This window comes from Amphibalanus amphitrite, unplaced genomic scaffold (genome assembly GCF_019059575.1).
Source record: "Amphibalanus amphitrite isolate SeventyFive unplaced genomic scaffold, NRLGWU_Aamphi_draft 001062F_arrow, whole genome shotgun sequence".
Taxonomy (NCBI): Eukaryota; Metazoa; Arthropoda; class Thecostraca; order Balanomorpha; family Balanidae; genus Amphibalanus; species Amphibalanus amphitrite.
This window is the reverse complement of record NW_024882556.1, coordinates 70,400-89,362: the sequence shown is the minus strand read 5'-3', so window position 1 is coordinate 89,362 and position 18,963 is coordinate 70,400. Positions and strand designations below refer to the sequence as shown.

The 18,963-nt window shown below is 49.7% G+C and overlaps 1 protein-coding gene and 1 long non-coding RNA gene across 2 annotated transcripts in view; one reads left to right on the top strand and one right to left on the bottom strand.

Moving 5' to 3' along the window:
- The window catches only part of LOC122369687 (TATA-binding protein-associated factor 172-like), a 192,592-nt gene that overhangs the window by 119,005 nt on the left and 54,624 nt on the right, over positions 1-18,963 (bottom strand). The window lies entirely within an intron of this gene.
- Positions 16,560-18,514, top strand: LOC122369685. The gene is made up of 2 exons (XR_006254441.1): positions 16,560-16,744; positions 17,846-18,514. It is a non-coding gene; the product is annotated as an uncharacterized LOC122369685 (long non-coding RNA).

Below are 18,963 nucleotides of genomic sequence, written 5' to 3'. Positions count from 1 at the left end.
ATGTGACCACTTTTATGTTACTGAGGTCATCTCAGGTCATGAAAGGTCTCCAGTAGGTTTTGGACAATAACTTTTGATAGAGATATGGTAGAGCAATGAAACGCCTCATTATATAATTATTTTCCTTCTCGACAATACGGATCAACTAACATGTAATATGACCTTTCCCGGCTAGGTGATGACCTTCACCTTAGGTCAAATTCTCAAAATGCCCTTTAATGTCAAATTCTAGTTCATTTGACTAGTCTCGAAAAATGGAACACGATGCCTGTTAAACTAATCTCGTGCAGGTCTGAACCAAAAGGTATTACAGGTAAACGTCCCACGCGGCGGCACTGTAGCTCAATCTCTTTCTGAATCCTGACTTACGGCCGCCCCACACTGGAACTCGCATGCGGGTTGCGAGTTTGCGGGTTTTGAGTTTGCGGGCATAATACTAATTCATAGAGTGATTAGACCGTTCCCTAATGGTAACTTCATGAATGCAGTGAAGCCAGTACACCTTCAGAAACTTACATATAGTCGCAATACCAGCGCAACGAACCAAAATTCGACTCCAACGAAAACCCGCAAACCTCGCAGAGGTCGCAGACCTCGCAGCGGCGCAGAGGAAAATCGAAAGTTGACTCAAAATCAACTTTTGGAATGCGATGCAAGGTCGCTTGCAACCTAAATAAATGCAGACTCGCTTGTTAGATGGTAGTGTGGGTCACTCAGCTTAGATTGTATTATCTGATTTTAAAGGTAGTGTGCCAGCTTTCCTGGACCGTATGGAGTTAATGGCCCAGATAAGAAGAACCAGATTTTTAGAACTTATCCATACCTTCAAAACTCATGGAAACGTCTTAAATTCTTCAAATTTTGAGTACCCCAGTGCGAAATTCGCCCCGACGGGTTGTCGGTCGTACCCCAACCACATTTCACACCACTATGAACAATAAATGCACACACTGAAATCGCTATTACCGATAGGCTCATCCAATCAAGTTTCGATAAACCCGTTCATCATCATCTCCTGCGGTTTCGAACACGCGTGTTAGGTGGTGCGGTAGACCGCGCCCAAAGCCAGGGCCCCGGTAACCTGAGGTAGCCGAGTCGGGGCAGCGTGCGCTGACCCAAGCCGGGGCCGCGCGTCCTCCCGGTGTCACGTGATAGCCCGGGGCTGCCCGCGGGGATGCGGTAGACCGCGCCCAAAGCCGCGGCCCCGGCTTGGGTCAGCGCACGCTGCCCCGACTCGGCTACCTCACGTTACCGGGGTCCTGGCTTTGGGCGCGGCTTCTGCTCATACTTTGTGGTGCGGTGGTGGTGCGTCGGGCCGCGCGCTCTGACTTCGGCCAAGAAAAATGCGTCAGCTGATCATTGTCATTTCTGCCACTTCCATGTGGTGAGATGGGGTCATAACTTCAGAGACGGCTGTTTCATATCAATTATTTTAGGTTAGGTTAGGTATATACGGAAAAGAAAGGTCCTGAGGGACCTGGGTGATTTCCGATCAGTGGCATTTCAATGTCTTCTTAGTTCCGTCTTGTTCTCAAAATTTTACATAAAAAATTTTGAGTCTCAAATTTTACATAAAATAATATTTCAAACCATAAATTAATGTTGACAGGCAAATTAAAGAAACAATACCAATACAGGCTTACAGTTTAAATTCGACATTGTGTTGTCTACGATTAGACAGCTGATAACTCATTCCCGTACGTCGTAACTCTATAATGACCTTTGCTTATTGTCACATGTGCGCCGCATTCGTGATTGTTGCCAACGCCTGTTTGCAGGTCAGCCCACTACAGTTGTTATACATATCGAAAAACCGATAAACTTTTAGGCGAAAAAAGCACTGTTTTTGGCCCATTTTTGATTTTTTTGCGATATTAGCTAAAAACAGAAGCTTCTTATCCTAGGAAAAATAAAATGGGAAATCATTCAAAGGTGGCACACTACCTTTAAAGAAACCGCAAACCCAAAAACTCGCAACCCGCATGCGGGGTACAGTGTGGGGCGGCCTTTATGCGCCGCTTTGTCGAAAAAATGCCAAAATCGGCGAAATGTGATTTTCAGTTGTCTCTGGTGACCTGACCTTCGACCAGTTCGACCTAACCTTAACAATGACCTAAGTAGTTTTATAATAGTTTTTGACGCTCTTTCGAACGCCGCCTACTACGTGGCCCACAAGCTGAGTTAGAAGTGGGTGTTCAAACACCCCCAGCAGGTTCAATTAAAAAACGCATACCTACGCTAGGGGCGGTACCGCACTGCTAGGCGGGGGCGGCATCGCAATAATGGGCGGCACTGCGCCTGAGGGGTACCACTTGCATTGAGGAGTGGCATTGTACGGTGAAGGCGCGGCGTCGCAAATTGAGGGGCAGTATCGCAACGAGGGGTGGCACTAACGAGGCTGCCTTATAAGAAACGCTTGGCACATCCTAGCCCAGCTCTGCGCCGCCCGTCTGCTGCATCTTGAAAAAGGCCCTTGGTGTCTATGAGAAAGCCCCATTGTCAAATAATTACCTAGCGTCAGTGGTTTCAGGAGATGGGGGGGGGGGGTCGCTATCGATCTTGAATGGGGCGGGGCGCCATTGATCTCGGATGGTCCGACTGGGATGTTCAAAGGGGCGCCAGTGCACTATGGTTGGAAACGGCCTCACGGATGGCCATGGGCAATTTCGGAATATATGTATATTTTGGGTGTCATTCTGTTGGAAATTGATGAAATGTTTTGAATTGGGCAGAAAAAAATATTTAGTTGCGCATTTAGTCTCCATTATCGTACGTGGAATCGGGAGTTTCTGATAGTGGCTTTTTTGGTGCGCCGTCAAAGGTTTAAACAACCGCGCTGGTGATAGCATGTGGAGTACCTCCATGACGTTGTAAAACTGGATTATTATATATCAAAATAATCCTTGTTATGTTGGCTATCGAGTGGAGTGACTCTTTTTCCCATGCGTGTTCAAAATCAGGAACGGCATTGCATTCTGTTTGCAGTGTCACCACAGCAACATTTGCAAAATTACGTTTATGTTTCATTGGACATACAAAAAGTTCTCCATCGACCTCCATTGAGCTTTTTGGCAGAATAAATCTCTGTTCAATTCTGCGTAGGGGAACGTAAAAGCAAACTGCGCACTTGTGCGCAAAATCGTCCGTGAAGCTTCATCTCCCGAGGCGTACCTACCCGTCGCTTCGTTAGCACCAGGTCGGCTCGTCAGTCGTGCAATGGCTTATCCTAATAAATGATGGTAAGAAGCAGGGTTGCTGAGTCGTGGTTGCGCCAAATCCGACTCCGACTACGACTCCGACTCCTGACTCGTTGCCATGACTCCGGGCGACTCTGTCTCCGACTCCGGACCCCTGCCAATGTTTCGGAGTCGTGATGGAGCTGTTCCGATTCGGACAGACTCCGACTTCCACTGCGGGCTCCTGACCGACCCCGACTCCGACTCCGACTCCTGGCTCGTTGCCACGACTCTGGGCGACTCTGACTCCGACTCCGACTCTGACTCCGACTCTGACCTCGACTCCGCACCCCTCGTAAGAAGTAACTGCTCGCCCCTGCACCTGGAGTATGGATATCGTGCAAACGTGTATGGATATCCTGGAGTATGGATATGGATATCCACTGACAGAACAGGCATACAGACATGCTGTAAACGCCATTACGCTGCCAATACCATGGCAAATCAAATGGCTATCTATGGTTTTTGATCATCGTTCTACATTTTCCAAAATATTGAACTGAATGCTGGACCCATGCCCTAACTTCGATATATCCAATGCCCGGACCAGGCCTGTGATGTATTTATGACTACCATCGGGAATGAAATTGAAAAGTTCTCAACAATTTCTTCCAGCAGAAAAACTACTCCCATCCAGCCCTGGGTCACTCCGGCTATATTGCGTAGCATTAATACTAGAAGTAAGCTCCTGAAAAGGTTCCTTAGAGATCGTAGCTCTGAAAACGAGCTGCAATACAAGAGGTACAGAAATACTTTAAGACTGACCATGCGTCATGCAAAGAAGCAATACTTCAAAAGCAGTTCCATAAGAACAAACTTAATCCTAGGCTGTTATGGAAAGATTTACTCCTGGCTACTCAAAAATGTAAAAATAAAGCTACTCCGGCAGCAAGGTTTCTTCTTGATGATTGTGCTACCACTGATCCGCAATTAATAGCTGAGTCATTCAATGACTATTACAGTAAGGTTGCACCTAATCTTGATGCTGCCCTTGGTCCCAGTGATGTTGATCCCCTTGACTATATGGATAATTTTATTACTGATGAGCTGATGTCATTCAGTCCTGTCACTGAAGATGAAGTTATGTCCATTGTCCTAAATTTGAAGGAAACTGGAGCTGGTATTGATGGCCTTAGTGCCAAATTATTGAAGAAGATTGTATCCCAAATCATTTTGCAGCTGACACATCTGATAAATCTATGTATCTCAAGCCTGACATTCCCTGCTCCTCTGAAGATTGCAGTTATCACGCCAGTCTACAAGAACGGATCCAGATCTCTGTTTAGTAGTTACAGACCCATTTCAGTACTACCTGTTATTTCAAAAGTTTTTGAGGTTATTATGTATAACCAGCTCACGTCATTTCTTGTCAGGCATAATATTATTTATGATTATCAATTTGGCTTCAGATCCGACCATTCTACATACATGCCTATTTCAATTTTGCACCAGTTTATCACTGACAATCTCATTTCCAACAATAAGACTGTTGGTGTGTACCTTGACCTTGCTCGTGCCTTTGACACGGTTAACTTCGATATATTACTGAGAAAGCTAAAAAGATATGCCATATCTGACAATGCCGTTAGTATGATTTCTTCCTATCTGTCTGATAGAAGCCATCGAGTCAAGTTTGACCATGCCCTCTCTAGTGCAAGACAGCTATTGTGCGGAGTCCCGCAAGGTTCTGTTTTAGGACCTGTCCTATTTCTACTTTATATTAATGATCTTTATCAAGTTTGCCCCATCGCCAAATTTTTGCTCTTTGCAGATGATACGGCGGTCTTTTATTCCGCGCCGTCCAAACCTGAATTGCAAGATATGATAAACCAATCGTTTCCTAGGATTACTTCATGGCTGCATGCTAACAGGCTCTCTCTATCGATTCAGAAGACTGCATATCAGGTTTACTCTAATGACGATGCAGACATTAACATATGTATCCCTGTTTCAAAAGGTGAAATAACGCATGCCAGCACAGTAAAATACTTGGGAGTACTCATAGACGAAAATCTCAAATTTAAATCCCACATTAGCAAAGTGACAGGTATAGTTAGTCGTCAGACTGGTATCATTGGCAGAGCCAGATACCTGCTTAATAAAGAATTATCAACACTGCTTTACAACTCACTTATCCAACCTTATCTTACCTACTGCGCATGTATTTGGGGCTCTAATTATCGTACGTCTCTTCAACCAATCATCGTTGCGCAGAAACGTGCTATCCGCATTGTAGCTGGGGTTTCCCCCGGAACACATAGCTCCCCTCTCTTCAAAGAGCTCAAGCTGCTTAAGTTTGATGATCTAGTTAAATACCAACTCCTCTGCATCCTTCATGACTACCTTCGTGGGAAGCTTCCAAATATCATGGCCACTAAATTCATTTTAAGTAACCCATTGCGTGAAACACGTAGTAATCAACATTTCTCTGGGCAAGTGCTATCGCTGTCAGGTCGTGTTATACCCAACCACAGATTGCGTAATTACTATCAGTTTACTCTATTTGCCAGAGCTCCGGGAATCTGGAATAATATCATTGCTAGTAAAATACCCGACATTCATGATGTTCCATTGAGTAAGTCACTTTTCAAGAAAGTTACGAAGTTAATTTTCTTTGACCAATATTAACAAATAATTAAGTTACTTTTAAGTCATCCACCAGGCTCGTTCACACAATTTACGTTATTCATCTTAACTTTGCGTTTGTGGGCAGGGCCTCAGGAATCGTTGCAGCCCTATACCCTGTCCACAGCGCCTGATTTCATTGAACTTGGTTTACTTCACTTCTTTCTGTCAGAGTGGTCACTCGGTCTCACTTTCTATTGTAACATCCTATCTCGCCTTCTGCCTCGGCCGATGTCATGACTTGCGTTAATCACACACATCCCCGTTCTCCAGACTCCACCAGCCCGCGACGTTGACAGCTAGTTGCGCCGCCCATCATCGGCACTCCAACCGGCGACCTGATGTGGCCGGGTCTCCGCCGCTGCGGCGCTGGCGCCCCGGTGACTGTTCCGCTGCGGCGCTGGCGATCCGGGAGTCCCGCTGCGGCGCCGGCAGTCCGGGAGTGCACCACTGCAGCACTGACAGCCCGTGGTGCTGAGCCACTGCATCGCCTGCAGCGCGGGCGTTGTACCACTGCAGGTACTGCAGCACCGGCGGCGGCGCCGTCAACGCGAGGGTTGCACCACTGCATAACCAGCAGCCCGTCAACTGTATCACTGCAGTATCGTCAGCCGTGGGGCTGAACCGCCGCAACACCGACTGCCTGAAGGATCCATCGCCGCTGCGCTGGCGGCCCGAAGGCTGTACCGTCGTGTCACCGTCAGCTCGAGGGCTGTGCCGCTGGGGCGCCGGTCGCCGTGCCGCCGTGGCGCTGTCGGTTGTTTGCTGCGCCGCCGCGGCGCCCTCGTCCGGGGGGCTGTGCCGCCGCGGCGCCGGGGGCCTGATGGCTGTACTGTCGCGGCCCCGGGGTCCGGGGGCTGTGCCGTTGCTTCACCGTCAGCCTGGGGGCTGTACTGCTGGGGCGCCGGCGACCCGGCGGCCACGCTGCCGGAGTACCATTGGCTGTGGGCTGTGCCGCCCCGCGGCACAATCATCCGAGGGCTGCGCCGCCGTGGCGCCGGCGGCCTGATGGCTTTACCGCCGTGGCGCCGACGGCCGGGCGGCTGTGCCGCCGGTCGGCGCTACGGCATGCTGGCGCCATCTACCGCCACCTACGACGGCGCCGCGACCGTTTAATCGACGGCGCGCATGCTGGCTGGAGGTCAGCGGTACCCGTCCGAGGAGGGGCAATGCTGGCCGTTTTTCACTCTGACTTTTTGTTGTTAATGATGGCGTCACCTCCTTTACCAACCTTCACTAACAACTAACTGTCTTCTCTCTAACATTACTAATCCATCTGATCTCCTGTATCCTTGCCAGCCGGTGGCGCCATCTATCTATTCACTATGTTTTGTTCGTTGACTCAAACTACATACCTTATTTGCCTATTTTTTCTGTATTGATTAATAAACCGCCGGTGGAAACCGGAAGAGAGAGGTAATTTCTCGTGACTACTTCACGACCATGATGCACGCATTTCTGAAATTGATCTTGTTTCAACCAACTACGTACTCGTATGATGAAATGAATGTCACCATCGTGTTTTACGCCCAAAAGTACCCATAAAACATGTGTCATGGGCTGCGAATAGGTACCAGTTTAAATTTTCGGGGTTATGTGCTTACCTAATTGACCTGACTTTGACCCTGGCCAGTGGCCTATGTTTGACTGACCCCTACATTGATCTGACGCTCTTTTAGCACTTATATGAAGGGTTGTAACAGTTGTGACAGATTGTTTAGGACCAACTGATGACTTAATTTATTTAGGACCAACTGATGACGATATAATCGAAACGCGTTTTGGTCCTAATGTAACTTATTTTAAATAATTGACTTTTGCCAGAAGTTGTGACAGAGTTTATGACGAGAGGCACCGATTGCGAGGTTCTAAAGTCCATGCTACTGAAAGCCCGATTTCAAGTGTTTGACCTGACCTTGACCCGACCTGTGACCTCGAAATTCAACTTTAAAGTATTCATGTGAATCGTCTCGTCGCGTTCTTCTTTCGTTTGCCGCCTCGTGCGTTTCGCTGCGCCTATTTGTTTGCGAGTTATCGGATGGGGGCGTTGAACGCCCCCCCCCCCCCGGCAAACGGCGGGTGGGGAAATACCCTAGCAACTGCTGGGTTAATCTGACGCTTTTTTGTCATTTGATCGTCATTTTATTTCTTACTTTTTTGCCGAATCTAAAAAAAAATCATTAATACTTTTTCTCCAAATTTTTACCCTTTATGACCAATTGTAAGACACTGTGCGTCACTACGTTGATATTTCTCGCCCTAAAGCATAACAACAATATCCATTCAGTAATAGCAGTATTCAAACGGAGTTTTTGTATAGTTCAAACGGAGTTACGGAGTCTTTGTATATCTGTACCTGTTAGGTTAGGTCGCCAACTATCGCTATTTCAAGTACCATATGCACGTGTGTGTACAGCCAGAGATGGTCTGTTTACGAGGGCACCACGTCTGATCAATGAATATTTTAGGGCCTCGCCGACATCTGATATGTTTTTCGATGGTTTTAGCACATTCAGGAGATGTGTCGTTGACTATGTGAGAAGCCGCTAAATGTGCAGCTGCTCTTCGAGATTTTAATGATTTTGTCATTGTGTTGTATTGTATTATTATAGGTAGGACTTCGTCTTTAAATGGGGTGTCCCCGTCGACGATGAATTAAATAAACTAAAACTAAAACTAAAACATGTTCAGAATGCCTCGCGATATCGATAACATTACGAAAGACATAGGCGACTTATGGGCGCTAAAGGCTCTTGAGGGCGCTATTGATCTCCGATAGGGCGACTGTGATCTTGAGAAGAATGCGGGTGCCTTAGAGGGGCGCCAGTGGTTTCAGGGGGCGCCATCGATCTTAAATGGGGTCGATTGGGACAACTGTGAACTTCAGAGGGGCGCCAGGTGCTCTAGAGGGGCGCCATCAACCTTTAAAGGGGCGACTGTTCCGTTCAGCTGGGTGCCAGCGGCTCTTCAGGGGCGCATTCGACCCTGGGGTTCAGAATATTCTGGTTTCCGAAGGGGCGCCCCTCATAATTTGGGGCTCAGGTCCTAGTTGGGGGTGTCCTGGAGAACATTCGGGTGTCCAGGCACCGCCAAAGAGATATTGAGTTCGATCCCTGCCTTCACATCACTCTTTAATTCACGTTCCCTCTGTAAAACGGCATCAGCCTAGTCGGCGCTAACTGGGGCGCCATTTGGGCGGCTGGGCGGAAAGGGGGGCATGCCCCCCTGAATACGCCACTGGCTCCATGTTACGATAAAAAAATCCGAACCATTTTGTTCTAGCTCTTTCATGATAAAATAACAAATTGCAACAGGTACCCGTTAACGCCTAGGACTACTTATAAATTTTTGACTGGGACTTTAAGTCCTCCAAATACCTCCCCTGCCGTTCCTGGAATTTCATTTGTCTTGTCAATTAAGGCCTAGTATGGCGTCGGCATGCCCCTATACCTGTTTCCGGTTCGCACGTCCAGTTCTGCTGACCCCTAAAGTCAGGGGACAAAAAAAGACCCGCTGGGCGCTAACGGGATAATATCTGTCGTTTTTTTTTTTAGGCGTAAGAGTAACGCGTGGCGAAAAATGCGGCTAACCCCCGTCCCCCCCCCCCAGCAAATCGCGGGTCAAAATTGGATATAATCGGCTTCCTATGTGTCGTGATTTGTGCCTAGCGCCGTTTAGTTTGTTACGCGCCCAGCGGTAGCGGTCAGCCGGCCGGCGAGCGGCCGGCGCGGTGGGTGCACGTGTACGGGTCGTGGGCCGTGTGCTGTGTCTATGGCCCGGGGCGGGGACCCGAGCTTATGTCAGGGCCGGCCAGGTAACGCCGGCCAGTTGATCTCTGGACCTCCTCGCGAGCGGGTACGGTACTGATACCGCCCCGGTCTGTGAGGCAAGGGCTGGCGTATCAACTCGGGCTCCGGGCGGAATCGGTTTAGCTACCGGTCCACTGCACCCCGGTGTCGGCGAAATTAAACACTGGCAAATAACTTAAACTATCAATGTCCCCACTTGAATATTACGATGTATTGATATCGATGTAAGGTCCGCTGGTTTAGTTTGCCTCGTTTGGGTCGCTTCAATTAGGCATAGTGTGAGCCTCGTCATATCTGTTTGCTCAGTTGTATGCAATACAGATCCACTTGAGTTAATTTCTTGTTATTTTGAAAATCAAGGCAAATCGTTCGGTTGGTGTCGTCACCATCGTTCTGATCGAAAGACGTAAATGTAATAAATACAGTCCACTTTTATCAGTAATCACAACATAGTCCTCCGGGCCGGATATAGCCGAGACCTGTGGTTTCAAGTATAGGTCGATTATTTCATCGGGTAGTTTTGCCTAGGACAGCTTCAGTTCTCTTTATCTTTAGTCATGGAGGAGTTGGCATCCGCCAGGTCTAAACTTCGCACCAAAGCTACGAAGCTTTGCAACGATTTGAGGGCGTATCGTCAGGGAGACTCCAAAACTTTGGATCAGGATCAGCTTGCCTTGAAAATTCATCACATTGAGAAACTTCAGCACGAATTGCACGACATCCAAATCCAGCTGGATGAACAGGGCTACGTGGATGACACGAGTCACGTCCAGACGATGGAGGACGAGGTGTTCCTCAGCTCTCGCCTACTCGCCCGTCTTGAGAAGGCTGAAGAAGCCAAGGGCAAGGCTGAACAAGGGAGCGCAGTGGGGAACGCAGACCTCAAATCCTCACTCTCCGTGAAAATTCCAATTTTTCACGGTGATGTCATGAAGTGGTCCGAGTTTTGGGAGTTGTTCGTTATATCAGTCCATAACAATCCTGGGTTCGCTGATGTCCAGAAATTTGTCGCTCTCAAGTCTCACCTGGCTGGTGTGGCGCTGAGAGCCATTCATGGTATCCCAGTCTCTGGAGAGGGGTATTCCGAGGCGGTAGCAGCGCTCCGAGAGCGCTTTGAGCAGAATGATGTACGCCGAGACACATTGATGCGAGAGATGCTGAACATGCCGTCGATCCGCTCAAACGATCTGAAGGCAATGCGGTCGCTGATTGACCACGTGTCGGCACACACGAGAGCATTAAACTCGCTTGGCGTTACAGCCGACAGCTTCTCTAGCCTGCTTCTGCCTATCGTGAAGGATAAGTTACCCGAGAACTGGCGCCTTGAATGGGCCAGGCGAAACAGTTCCGACTTTCCTGAGTTCCTGAAATTCCTCCACGAGGAAATCCGAATTCGAGAGTCGGCAAGGGGAGCCACCACGGCTGATGTCTCTCCCAAGCCTCTGCCCACAGTGCCTCCTGTGGCGAGCAATCTGAACGCACAGCGTGTGCACCGCTCTGAGAACGCCAGATTTCCACCCAGATCGAAGCCAGCCTCCTGTGCAGCCTGTGGTAAGACCGGACACGGGCTCGATTGCTGCGAAAGGTTTAAAGGCACAACTGTGGATGCTCGCTGGAAGACTGCCAAAGCGGCCAAGGCCTGTTTCAAATGTCTCGTCACCGGACATCGTGCCAAAGACTGTCAGGCCGATTCCTGTTCTGTGTGTGGCAGGGGCCACCATCCTCTGCTCCACTATACGGCATCGAGCTCCAGCGAGTCCCCATGCAGCCTGACGGCGCCCGAGCTGTCGGTACAAGCAGCGCCATTCTCGCCCCGTCCTACCACCGCTCAAGCTTCTGGCCCTGTGACTGGGTCTCGGCCTTCATTGGGTCAGCGCCGCTACAACGCCAGCGGCGCCGGTGGAAAAGGCTGCTTTTTCCAGACAGCTCTGGTTAAAGCAGAGGGTCCGAAAGGTCACCGGATGACACGAGTTTTGTTGGATGGGGGCTCGGACTCATTATACATTCGGAGCTCCTTGGCCAGCGAGCTTGGTCTTCAGACCACAGGCACGGGAGTCTTTTCATGCGTCGGGTTCCAAGAGAAAGCTGAAGAACCTCGTGAATACGACCGAGTCAAAGTGAGCCTATACAGTCGTTTCGGCGACGGGCCAGTGAGCCTTGAGCTCTGGAGCACCAGTCAGCTTTGCTCGCCTCTCCCTGCTACCCCACCGCCAAATGGGCCTTCCGGGCTGCCGGATCTGATGGCTGATGATTTTGAGGGCGGTGAGGTGGACATCCTGATCGGCATTGATAACTTGTATCATGTCGTGCTGTGGGATCAAGTTGAACTGGGAGACGGTCTGAGAGCAATTGACACTGTGTTCGGCTACGTGGTGCACGGTCGTCACGGTGATGGATCACCTGACCAGGACCAGCCGACGTGCCGGAGGGCGCATCACATGTGCCAGGTGGAGCGCCTGTGGAGCTTGGATACGGTCGGAATCAGTGAAAAGGAGGCATCAGACTCAGAGGCGAGACCAGAATGCGAACCTCAGTGGAATGACGATGAAGGACGCTACGAAATGGGTCTCGTGTGGAGATCTCACGATCGTCCGATGGACAACTTCGAGGCTACGAGGACAAGGACACAGCGCATGACGAGGAACCTAACGGACGAAAAGGCTAAAAAATATGATGAACAGATCAGAGAAATGCTGTCTAACTGTGTGATAGAAAGGTTACCCGTTCAAGTCGCCTCCCATCGCATGGGAGAAATGTCGAAGAAGGAAGCGACTGGTGAACGTGTTCCTGCCACAGAGTCAGCTGAACAAGGAGAACAAGCCGTACGTGCTCGTTCAGCGGCTGGCAGCGGGATAGGTCCCGAGCCTAGCCATGGCTCAACGCACGGAGAAAACACGGCGTCAGCTTTCTTCTTGCCTCATCGCGGCGTGTTCCAGAAAGACAAACTCAGAATCGTTTTCGACGGTTCTGCAAGGGACGGACGTGGTAAAAGCCTCAACGATTACCTGTATGCTGGTGAGAATCTGCTGCTAAGGCTGTCTGCAGTGGTCCTCAACTTCCGCTTCGGAGCAGTTGGTTGCCAGAGCGACATCAAATCTGCCTTCCACCAAGTGATGGTGAAGACCGAGGACCGACGATACCTCCAGTTTGTCTGGTCCGATCTCCTGTTGAGATTCTCCAGAGTTCCTTTTGGAATCTCATGCGCCCCGTATATGCTGCTGATGACGATCGACACGCACCTTGGTAGATATGAGGCCTCGGATCCTGAACTGTGCAGCAAGATTCGGGCTGGCATATACATGGATGACATCTGTACCACCTCCACCACACGCCAGGAAGCGGAAGAGGAAATGAAGCGGATGACAGAAATGTTTGAAGACGCCAGCATGCGTCTGCACAAGTCCCGAGTCTCAGGAGATACGTCGCCTGATAGCAGTGTCCTGGGCTTGATCTGGAGCACAAGCACTGACAAACTGGCTGTGCACGTGCCTGTCCTTCAATGTCCAACAACAAAGGCCGGACTTCTGTCAGCGATCTCCAAAACTTTCGACCCCCTCGGTGCTCTCGCACCGTGACTCATCAAAGGGAAGGTGCTGTTACAGAGGCTGTGGAAGGAAGCACCATCCACAAAGTGGGAGGATCCACTCCCGGACCAGCTGCAGAAAGAAGTATGTGCCTGGTGGAAAAACTCGAGCGGCTACAGAGTATGGTTTCCTCGATCAATATCCTCTGGGCAAGAGCTACAGGACGGCATCTTCAATGTCTTCTGTGATGCCTCGAAGCATGCTTATTGCACCGTTGTGTATCTGATGACCGGTGGGGAGTCTCGGCTAGTGATAGCGAAGAGCAGGCTAGCCCCTCTGAACCCAAGCATGACTATCCCACGACTTGAGCTCATGGCTGCTCTCATCGGTGTCAGGCTGATGAACTTCGTAAAGGAGACCCTGCAGATTGAGAATCCGAACGTCACGTTCTGGACAGACTCGACAGACGTCCTGTGCTGGCTGTGGAACCGCAAGACGCGCAAGGTGTTCGTCGAAAACCGGGTGTCAGCCATTCTCGAGGTTTCAAACAGTGGAAACACATCAAGGGTACTGATAACCCGGCTGATCTCGGTACAAGAGGCGTTTCGATTGAAACTGTGTGCCACAGCGGGTTGTGGTGGAACGGCCCACCAAGCCTAACTGAGAGATTGCCACAACCACAAGATGAAGCCACAGCTTTGGCCCTCTCGCCGGAAGCTCAAAAAGAGGACAAAGCAGACAGCTGCCAGAAAGTCGTGACGGCAGCTGCGGTGTCGTATCCAACAACTCGAGATCGCTTGTTCGACATCACCGCCTGTTCCACATTGAAGACAGCCCTGGAGCGAACGGCAAGGATCAAACGCTTCATATTCAACTGTAGGCACAAGCAGTCTGACCGAAGGGTTGGTCCACTGTCGCCTGAAGAGCGCCAGGAGGCGCTTGAATTTTGGATCCGAGAAGCCCAAGAAAACTCGTATCACTCTGAGCTGAGGTGCATAGAAAGGGGTCTTCTGTTGCCAGCAGGTTCACCCCTGGTGAAACTGCGACCCCAGCTGAATGAGGAAGGCGTCCTCTGTGCCATTCCGCGCACTCACGAGCCACCGTTGCCGATCCTGCCCGAGTTCGCTCATATTACCATGCTCATAATCGACGAAGCGCACCGACGCTGCTTTCACCAAGGCACAAGGGTAACTCTGGCGCTGCTATCGGCCGAGTACTTGGTGAGACGAAGGACCGTGAAGAGGGTGGTCAACACTTGCGCTAGATGTCGAAGGTACACGGGATTACGCTACCAGCCCGCTGACGGTGGCCTACCGTCCTTCCGTACAGAACCGAGCAGGCCATTCGCTTAAGTGGGCGTAGACTTCTTTGGACCGCTGTACGTGGATGAAGGAACTAAGACTTGGGTCCTTCTATTCACTTGCGCCACTTCGAGAGCTGTCCATCTTGAACTGGTCAAATCTCAAAACACTGAAGACGTCATGAGAGCCCTCCGCAAGTTCTTCGCACTACGATCGACGCCTGAGCTCATTCTTAGCGACAATGCAAAAACGTTCCATGCTCTCATCAAGTACATACCACGCTCAGTGAAATGGCGATTCATTCCCGAGGCGGCTCCCTGGTGGGGCGGCTTTTGGGAGCGAATGGTTGGCATCACAAAGAAGTGCTTGCGAATTTCTCTACATCAGTGTCATCTGACGTTCGATGAGCTCGCCGTCACCTTGTATGAATTGGCCTTTCACCTGAATCTTCGCCCCCTCATCTCAAGTGATGACGAACTGTTGACTCCGGCCCATCTCCTTTTCGGAGTCTCGTCAGCAATCGGGGTAGTCTCACACTGGGGCATGCTTGAAGATCGTGTGGACCGAGCATGGCGTCATCGCCGTCGGGTCGGGGAGAACTTGATCCGAAGGTGGATGAAAGAATATGTCGCTACACTGCGCTCCTGGACGGTCTCGCCGCGTGGTCGTCCAGCACTCCTGCCTGCTGTTGGGGATGTTGTCCTAGTTCATGGAGAAGGACCCCGCAGTCGCTGGCCGTTGGCGCGGGTTGAATCTTTGATCGTCGGCAGCGACGGTCACCCGAGGGCAGCCAACATTCTGATGCGTGGGAAGAGAACACGCAGGCCGATCAACCGGCTCTTCCAGCTTGAGGCTGCCTCCTCGTCTGATCGCTGAAAACGTGGTGAAAGTGTCAAGCTCGGTGTAGCTACCGACGGCCCAGCATTCTTCGTCGTTCTTAGGCTAGTTGTAGTTCATTAGGTTAAGGCACGTTCGGTATGATCACCGATGTCTTGATAGGCATCGTCGTCTCTTATTTGTTAGCCCATTGACAGCCCTTTCATTGATGGGTTTGATAGATAAGTCCATTGTATTTAAGCAACATTAGGCACTTAAGGTTACAAGAGATCGCTGATCACTTGCGGTGTGGCCACCGATCTAAGTTATGACCCTGTTTTACTTCCTCTTTTTTCATTGGTGAGGTTGTCTTACCTGATGTAAATCTGAATACCTTGCTATCGCATCGTTATTACTGGATGAGTCATTCAAACATAGCATCCCTTGATGATAAAATTCTCCCTCCACATGCATCGTGACACTGTATACATGTGAAAGTGTTCTTACAACTTCCTCTCTTCTTAGAAGCATGGCTTGTCTCGAGCTGGTGGATGCTGGGGCCTCGGGCCACCACCATATATCGTCCCGGTCTCCGGGACGACCGGGTCCTGAGCCACGCCAAAGGAGCCGAAACGCTTCGAGACTGCCACGCTTCAGGGCAGCCCTGCTGGCTGCTGGAGCGACTCGACTCGACTCGAAACTGAGGACCGCCTTCCCCTGAGTGGTGCCTCTGCGGTAGCGGGCGCCGGACGTGGTGCCCCCGTGGTTCACCCTGCATCGTAAGCGTATCGACAGCGTGGCGTGTGGAATTGGGAGTGCTGTGAGTTGCGCTGTTTCTGTGCGCTGTTGAAAAGTGACCACTTTTCAAGGTGGGGAGAAATGTCGTGATTTGTGCCTAGCGCCGTTTAGTTTGTTACGCGCCCAGCGGTAGCGGTCAGCCGGCCGGCGAGCGGCCGGCGCGGTGGGTGCACGTGTACGGGTCGTGGGCCGTGTGCTGTGTCTATGGCCCGGGGCGGGGACCCGAGCTTATGTCAGGGCCGGCCAGGTAACGCCGGCCAGTTGATCTCTGGACCTCCTCGCGAGCGGGTACGGTACTGATACCGCCCCGGTCTGTGAGGCAAGGGCCGGCGTATCAACTCGGGCTCCGGGCGGAATCGGTTTAGCTACCGGTCCACTGCACCCCGGTGTCGGCGAAATTAAACACTGGCAAATAACTTAAACCATGGATGAAGTAGATACTGGATCGGCAACTCCTCGATGTTTGCGACCACCGCTAGGTGGCAGTGGTGTCGAGCGCTAAGGACGCGGGGGAGCGGGTGCTATTCAAAACAATGGTCGGCGTCGCGTCGTAGGGTCGTTTGCCTTGTTTTTTGAAAAGTTAAGCCCCTTTGGAGCAGATTGGAAGGTTTCAGAAGATGCAGGAAGACGGCAAGGTAAGATTGGTAAGGTTTTCTTATGGTTGGAAGGTCTGAGTGGCCTAAGATATTACTGTAAAGAGGGGCTGTTGACCATACTGGCGCACATTGCTTCTCGCCGTATGTCGTCAAAAATCATATAATTTGGGCCGTAATTGGTTAATCAATAATTTATATGTTCAATTTTATCTTCTTTATATGTTTGTTATATGTTTGACACATCATATCTCAAGCTTATACATGCCGCTGATGATATAGCCATGGTTTTGTTTGTGACACAATTTCGGTCTTGGTAGCGCATGATAGGTGGTGGATGATGCATTGTTAGTTGTGAATTGCTTAAGTTTTTGATGAGTTTTTAGTTTGGCAAAATCAGTTAGTGTACCTATAAATTGGTCCACTGCTCACTGCTCAGTACCTACTCACTGCTCACCCATATCAGTTTCCTACGTATTTCTCTGAACGGCTGACAAGAGTGCAACACACTTCAGGACTCAGGAGCAGTTAACTGGCATCATGTCATTTCAGCTAATTTTTATAACCTGCTTGCCATTTGCCAATGCCCTGATTTCAAAAGTAGAGTTGAATGATATTGGATCAAAAAACACATTTAAATAAATCATGTTCTCAGCCTGAAAAACTGAACCATTTGACAGTAAAAAGAAAGCCTAACGGCAGCCAGTGTCAACCACAAAAGAGTGCCGACCCTGGTCCCTGACATCAGCTTCCTTCTTTTCTCAAAAGTCGAAAGGTCCAGAGTTGTACGAAGAAGTTTGAGAGCTTCCCTCCATTGAATGATATATAACAAAAACAATCACTTTTTTAGAACGAGTGCTAGACAAACTGTGTAGATATCAGATAGATTTAAGTAAGATCAAAGTCATTTTAAACTATGTAAGCCTAGCAGATGAGGTGTTAAGCTTTTGGGTACTTTTGTTAGGTAGTATCCTGTCAAGGTATTATTATTATTTTTTTTTTGCTCAACATCATCGCAATGTAAAATACTTTTTTGTGATGTTGTGGCCTGTGGGGAAACAGTTTGCCTTGGAATGCCCTCACTCTCCATTTCATTATGGTATGCTCAGGTATCTAATTTCCCTCTCTCTATCTTTGTTTCAGATCAAAGAGATGGGTTCAGTTTTCACGGTGTGCTGACTTGAATTGGCATCCTGTGATTTGTGATGTGAATTATGATGCACGCACTCGCAGGTGCACGCCCGCTGCGGACACGTGTGACGTGACGGCAGCAGGCGGACGGGGTGTGAACTGTGAACTGGCTCGACCGAAAATTGTTTAAGTTATCACAGCGCATGTGTAACTGACTAACATACCTATGGGCATACCCATTGAGCGGATAATGCGTTCGTGTGCATTATCGTGCTTGCATTTATTCCCGATATACTCTGGTGGGAGATGTGAATTGGAAACCAACTTGGTGCTACGACACCGTTTAGTAGGCATGTGGCACGTCGTTTCTCGAAGACTTCCTATCAGTCTATTATTGTAAACATTGTGTGTCATCTTTCCTCTTAGTTGTCATTTGAACCTGTGTTAAATTCTGAACCTCAGACCGGAACAGACTAGGAAATCGCACGCGAAATTCATTAAGTTGCAATAGCATCAATCACACGCAAGTAGGTGCGTGCTATGGATGCGAGTGCGACCGGGGTTTATTTGAATAGGCTCTCGGTCTCGCACATGATTTCTGACTGCGGAAAGAGTCGGTTTCAGCCTCTACTCAGTATGCATTTCGCTCATGCGACGGCAAATATAAGTTCAATACGGAAACAGTTTTTTAACGAAACAACGTATGGTAAGCTTATAATCCTGGAATGCTTCTTGAAAGAAATTTTAAATGATGCAGATGTTCGTTAATCGATATGACAGCATTTGTCTTGATCTTTATAAGTCAGTCAAAATGGCTGTAGTAATGATTCGGATGTTTCACGGCGAACGGCACATTCCCTGTGCCGACGACTGAGTCCGAATGCTTAAGATGATCAGCAAGAGGGCAACCCGAGTGATAGACAAAGTCGTTTGATCGAAGGTATTTGCAGGCAGAAGGCGCCTGGCCTGGCCATGAGAGCTAACAATACGACGTGCTGAGGTAAAATCAGCCAGTCGCGCTCGGCAAACGACCCATGCACACCATTCTTTCCAAAACGATAGAGAGTCTATGGAACCGTCCTGTACCACTCTTTCGGGACCCAACACTGTTGGCCGATGCCCAACTTAGC